The sequence below is a fragment of the Podarcis bocagei genome, assembly GCF_964188305.1.
Source record: "Podarcis bocagei genome assembly, chromosome: W".
Taxonomy (NCBI): Eukaryota; Metazoa; Chordata; class Lepidosauria; order Squamata; family Lacertidae; genus Podarcis; species Podarcis bocagei.
The window spans coordinates 77,694,485-77,701,106 of record NC_138131.1 but is presented as its reverse complement, the minus strand read 5'-3'; the positions used below and the strand labels follow the sequence as shown (position 1 = coordinate 77,701,106).

General features: G+C 39.8%; 1 long non-coding RNA gene across 1 annotated transcript; it reads right to left on the bottom strand.

Moving 5' to 3' along the window:
- Positions 1-1,543: 1,543 nt before the first annotated feature.
- LOC308577979 lies at positions 1,544-6,412 on the bottom strand. The gene is made up of 3 exons (XR_014003800.1): positions 6,331-6,412; positions 4,463-4,658; positions 1,544-1,680 (listed from the first exon to the last, which is right to left on the bottom strand). It is a non-coding gene; the product is annotated as an uncharacterized lncRNA (long non-coding RNA).
- Positions 6,413-6,622: the final 210 nt, after the last annotated feature.

The window sequence follows — 6,622 nt, the reverse complement described above, 5'->3', positions numbered from 1 at the left end:
AATTCAGGTTCTTGGAGGAGAGATTGACCCCCAGGTATTTCACTTTTTTAACAATATTTAGTTCTGTTTCCTTCTGAAACCCTTCTGTTTCAGTAGCTGTCAAATTTTTCCCTAACACCTTAGTTTTTTGTTTGTTCAACTTGAAACCCGCCACCCGACCAAATTTCTGTATCAGTTCCAGAACTCTTTTTGTACTAGATTCTGGCTCCTGTAATGTTAAAACCAAGTCATCTGCAAATGCTTTCAGTTTATATTGTTTCACTCCGACCCGTATTCCTTGTACCTGCCGATCCTTCCTTATCATGTTCAGCAAAACCTCCAGGACTGAGATAAACAATAAAGGGGACAGGGGGCACCCCTGACGTGTACCTTTTTCAATCTGAAGCTCTTCTGTCACCACATTGTTCACTATTGTTCACTAGATAGAGTTTTGCATGACTTTCTATGGGAAAGTGCACCTTGGTTTTGGAACACATTCAGTTTGAGAACCAAGGTACCACTGTATAATTAACTGGGGGGGGGGGGAGAGAACATTTGTGTAAAAACCAGAAGCCTTTCTAATAGGTTTAACGGGTGAAGAAATACCAAGAGACCTAAAAAGACAGTGTATTCTATTTATGCCAGAATGTTCTTAGCCCGGATGTGGAAGGAAGAGAAGGTCCCAACAAAAGAAGAGTGGATTATCAAAATGACTGTGAAGATCAGACATCAAGATGATAGGAAATTTAAGCAAAGAAAAAAGTTAAAAGGACAAAATGGGGAAAATAATGAAGATGAAATGTGAAAAAGCATGGTGCAAAAACCTTAAGGATATAACCATCGTTAGTTCAAAGATGGCAAAATTAAGGGAGAATGAGATAGGCAGGAGAAGTAAATATTTAAAAAACCAGAAGAGGGAAGCTGGGGGAGATTGGGATTCATCTATGCTGTCTGCAAGAATGATGTTTGTGTTGAATATAAAATGCTAAAACTTAATAAAAACTATTTATATATATAAAAAAATTAAACAAGAATGGGAAAAATTTATTGAATACCTTAAAGATACATATTTAGAAATAATAATAATAATAATAATAATAATAATAATAATAATAATAATAATAATAATAATAATAATAATGGGCCTATGAACTGCCTTTTTCGTACGCATAGGAAATACTGTTAGAAAATAAGACTGTCAGGGGATCAAGCTCAGCCGACACAGAGAACAGCATGTGCCCAGCTTTTATTTCAATTTCTGTACCGTTCCTTAACACCTTGCATTGTTCTTCTGATGAAAAAGCAGATTTTTGGTCATTCCAGGAGGCCTAGGAATATAAAAAGGGGGACAGACCCTCTTCCTTCCAAAAGGGACTTATCGGACCATGCTTTGTCGAGCCTCAAAATGCTACTTCACTTTCACTTCTTCACCATTATTTCCGTTATTGATCAAGAAAAATTTGATCGGCGATTTTTAAAAAGACCCAGACTAGGAGTCCAGGGTACGCATGCCTAACCCTTATATCTCAATTTAATTGTTGTAATTCTCCACGCACGTACCTCAAGAGCTTTCCGGTAGAGGCGGACAGCCTCCTCGATATTCCCTTGTTCTCGCTTGATGTTCGCCAGGTTATTAAGAGAATCCGCGTGAGTCGGACATAAACGGAGAGCTGTATTGTAGCATTCCTCGGCTTCGGCAACCTTCGAAACACAAAACAGAGTTTTTACACGAATATTAGTATGTCTTTCACAGGAGCCCAAAAGGCTGCTCTGTGATGTGATGGCTGGATTGAGGTTTGATACGGCCCCTCAGCTCCTGACGGTAACTTGGTATTAGAGCGGTTCATAAAAAACTCTTTTTTTGAAAATGCCTGCTCCAAAGTTCTTCTCTTACCAACAGTAGAGATTATATAGCTATATCTGGAATGGCATGCATATCAGTTAATATCTTTTATATATATATGCCAGCTGTCCTTTGTCAACAACCAATTGTTGCTGTTTTTTATATTGAATATATGCTATATGGTAACTGTTGCACCTCATAGGTAACTCAAGCCTTCTGCACGTCACAAAAGATGTATTTTATCAAAGTCATTGTTGAACTGAAATACAATTAAGAAGTATATTAATAGTGAAATGCAATTAAGAAGAAGCATATTAACAGTAAAACCCCACAATTGTTGAGCCTTTTTTAAGGATTTGACCTCAGAGGTGCTGACCTTTTTTTAGGATTAAAGTTCTTGAGCTTTTTTGGGGGAAGTTTTGCCCTAGTAAATAAACCGCCACGAGGGCCGGATTAAATCGACCAGAGGGCCAGATTAGGCCCCTGAACTGGACTTTGGACATGCCTGGTCTAAAAGAACATTGGGAAAATTTAAATTCTTTGGCAGGATAGCAGGAAATATGACAAAACCAATGCATTTTGAGATCTAGGAGAGATGGGTGGAAGGCCCCCAAAGTGGACTTTGGACATGCTTGGTTTAGGGGAACATAAATACAAGAGCAGACTAATCCGATTCAAACTCTCTTTCCCGCACACTTACCGTCTTTTGCAAGATGTATTTAAGGAAGACAGTAAGGGAAATGGTTTTGGTCATACTAAATCAAAATTAAGAGACAGAGTTGCTAGATAGTAAAAGAAAATCATTGCCAAAAACGTATAAGAATGGCATACAAAGGATGAAGAAGTTAAGTCGGTTATGATTAAATGGGCTCAAGATTTTGGTCATAACATTGAATTAGATAAGTGGGAAAGATTATGGGCAAAAACAATTTATTGAATGTACAGCACTAATTAAAAATTTAATGAAGGTGACGTATAGGTGGTATTTGACGCCGACTAAACTTGCTAAAATATATATAACTCAAGATAAGGCACGCTAGAAATGCAAGGAGAAGGAAGGGAATTTCGTCCATAGGTGGTGGATGTGCACTAAAGTCAAAGTCTACTGGGATATGATTTACAAAGAATTGAAAAAGATCTTTAAATATACTGTTATTAAAAAAACCAGAGGCTAATTTTTGAAAGTGATTTACAAATGCTAAAGTAAATTGTTTTAAGTAGAGTAAGAAGGTAAATAGGGCGATATATGTTCAGGTAGGCAGCTGTGGTGGTCTAACGCAGTTGAAATATATAAAAAATATATAAATTGTCCAGTAGCACATTGCAGACCAACTCAGTTTGGTCTTGGTAGAAGCTTTTGTATCTGAAGAAGTGGACCTGCATACAAAAAATTATACCAAGAAGAAGCCAAGTTTAGCAAGCCCTGTTTAGGGAAGGACTATTGTATTTTAATATTTTGTCGCCAAGAGTGGCTGGGGAAACCCAGCCAGATAGGCGGGGTATAATTATTATTATTATTATTATTATTATTATTATTATTATTATTATTATTATTATTATTATTATTATTATCATCATCATCATCAGGTGCTACTGGACAATTTTTAAAGGGTGATATAGAAATGCTAAGAGGATCGTGACTGCTTAAGAAAGCCAGGGAGTGGGAGCGGGGGAAGGGGGAGGGGAGTCGACGCTTGGTATGAGCAAAGTTGTATGTGACGATATGACAAAGGAAAAAATAAAAGAGGACTTCTTCTAGGTTCTGTACCCCAAATCCCCCCCCAAAGAGCCCAATTTCGAGGTCACCATCATCCGGAAGGCTTTTTTCAGCAAACCCTCTGACATACAGAAAGCAAAAGGGACCGGTTTCATTTTCTTTTTTTAATTTTTATTTTATTTATAACATAGTCCACAACAACTCATACATACAAACAGACCCACCACCATTGACTAATTATCAAAATTAAACTCCTATCCTCTTACACAAAGAAAACATAACATAAAAATAAAAGAGTTTATTCTGTTAAATGGCCGCCTTATTTACCTCTTGTATACTATTTCTTTTGTATGGGATTATTACAATTTTTCCTAATTATGACTTAAACCACAAAGTCTCCTGTAGAAATTAATTGAAACAAGTCCAAGTGTATATTTTGGGGCACTGTTTGGTAAAGTATTCTCTGCATTTTCCCCATTCCTTTTGGAATTCTTGTCTGGGTTGTGCCCTAATTGTCTCTGTTAATCTGGCCAATTCAGCATGGGGTAAAAGCCTAAGAAAAAGCTAAACAACTTCAATCCTAAAAAAAGTTCAACAATTTAAACCCTAAGAAAAGAGCTCAACAACTTCAATCCTTAAAAAAAGTAAACAACTTTGGTCGGCCCTTATGGCCCTTCACTTCATCAAATCTGGCCCTCTTTGAAAAAAGTTTGGACACCACTGCCTAATAGGAAAGTTTCTGTATTTTTTTTTCACAGGCCCACCAGAAATGTATAAGTGTCCCTTCTTCTTTACTGCACCTCCAGCACAGTTTTTTTGTTTTATACATTTTAGCTATTTTGGCAGGTGTTAAGTACCATCTATAAAACATCTTTTATATAGATGTTCCCCCCACCCCAAGGCAAAAGGGACCAGTTTCTTACGCTGCCTTTCTCTTTCAGCGCGTTGGCCAGGTTGCAGTAGGCGTCAGGGAAGTGGGGCTGGAGCTCAATGGCCCTCTTGTAGGTATCGATTGCCAGATCGATCAGCCCCTGTTCGTAATACACACATGCCAGGTTGCCGTGGACAACAGCGTGGTTGGGACTCAGGCTCAGGGCCCGTAGGTAGGCTGCAACGGCTCTGAAATGAGATCAAGGACTGGTTCAGTTTCATTGTCACCAGGGTGGATAAAAATCTGTTTTTTAAAAAATAAAATGCTTTGGGAGGACGATTAAGAGGATCGAGGCGGGCCGGGACTGCTGATTCTTTTAGATTTGTTAGCGGCCTTCGACATGGTCGATCACAAACTTTTGGACCACCGCCTTGCCAACGTGGGGATTCAGGGCACAGTCAGACAATGGCTGTGCTCCTTTATCTCAAGTCGGGGACAGAGGGTGGCGCTAGGGAGGGAGTTGTCGCTGCGGCACTCCTTGTTGTGTGGAGTGCCGCAGGGCACAATCCTTTCCCAGATGCTTTTCAATATCTTTATGCGCCCCCTTGCCCAGATTGTCCGGAGTTTAGGGCTGAGTTGTCGTCAATATGCTGATGACACCCAACTTTATCTGTCAATGGACTCGGCCCCAGACACACTGACCAGATGCTTGGAAGCCGTGGCTGGGTGGCTGCGTGGGAGCCAGTTGAAGTTAAATCCTTCGAAGACAGAGGTCCTCTGGCTGGGTCAGGACAACATGGGGTTGGGGGGCCAACTCCCATCTCTTGTGGGGGCGCAATTAGTGCCAGAGCCTTCTGTCAAGAGCTTGGGTGTAACCTTCGATGCCTCTCTTTCCATGGAGGCACAGGTTGCAGCCACAGCAAAGGTGGCATTTTTCCACCTCCGCCGTATTAAGGAATTGGTTCCTTACCTTTCTCGCCCTGATCTGGCCAGTGATCCATGCGATGGTCACCTCCAGGCTTGATTATTTTAACTCGCTCTATGCTTAGACTCACTCTGACACCCTATATGGGATTTGGTATATAAATTTTCCCGTGGCTTTTTTGCTGGCCCATGTAGCACCAGCATGGATAGCTGGCTTGGGTGAATAGCTGATGTTTCCTCCCTTTGTAGTCTTGATGAGGCTGCATTTTAAGCTGTATTTTAATTAACTGGGGTTTTTTTCTATTCTATTTTATTGTAATTTATATTTGGTGTTAGCCGCCCTGAGCCCGGCCCTGGCCAGTGAGAGCGGGGTAGAAATAAATAAATAAATAAATAATTCGGGGAAGAATTATTTGTTTTAAGTTTTTCATGTGTGCGAAAACTCAGTCCAAGTTTTTCTTGGGGAAAAAATGTTTCAGCACATCAGTTAAGCAACATGGATACATATGCTACCATGTTACTGTTTTAGTGAAATAAATTGCTTAAATTGTTATGAAGGAAATGTTTCTTTTCTCCTTCCAATCAAGTACAGCAGAAAAGTTGTTCAAATAAAAAGTGTTCACTTATTAAAACTCACCATCATTTCGTCACAATCGGGCTGTATATAGCAGAACCAAATCATTTTGATATAACTGTAGAAAAGACTCTGAAGTTAGGATTCCAAAAAGGAAACCTGCCTCCGATTGTCAATATTAAGAGGATGCCAGCAAGGCTGAACCTTGCGGTAAAAGGGGGATTTAAATCAAGTCTTATGGATTTGGGATTTAAATCAGTTTGCTTTAAATAAAATCAACCCTCTAGGCAACAATGGGAGTTAGTTTGGGTATGGGTGCAACCACTAAACTGAGAATATAAGACGTAATGTGATTATACGCAAAACCAATAAAAAACATTTATATAAAAAAGAGAATATAAGCTCTATGCCTATTTGCTTACCTGTCAAATATACGCGCCTCCTTCAAGACGTTCCCCAGATTAATGTAAGCATCCAGGAAGTTGGGGTCCAGGGTCACCGCCTGAAAATATTTAAGATAATAGATTTTTGTTACTAATACAGTCATACCTCAGGTTGAAGTAGCTGCGGGTTAAGCATTTTCGGGTTGTGCTCCGTGGCGACCTAGAAGTAACAGAGCGCGTTACTTCCGGGTTCTGCAGCTTGCGCACGTGCAGACACTCAAAATGATGCCACACGCATCTACGGAAGCAGCAAATTGTGACCCGAGCATGT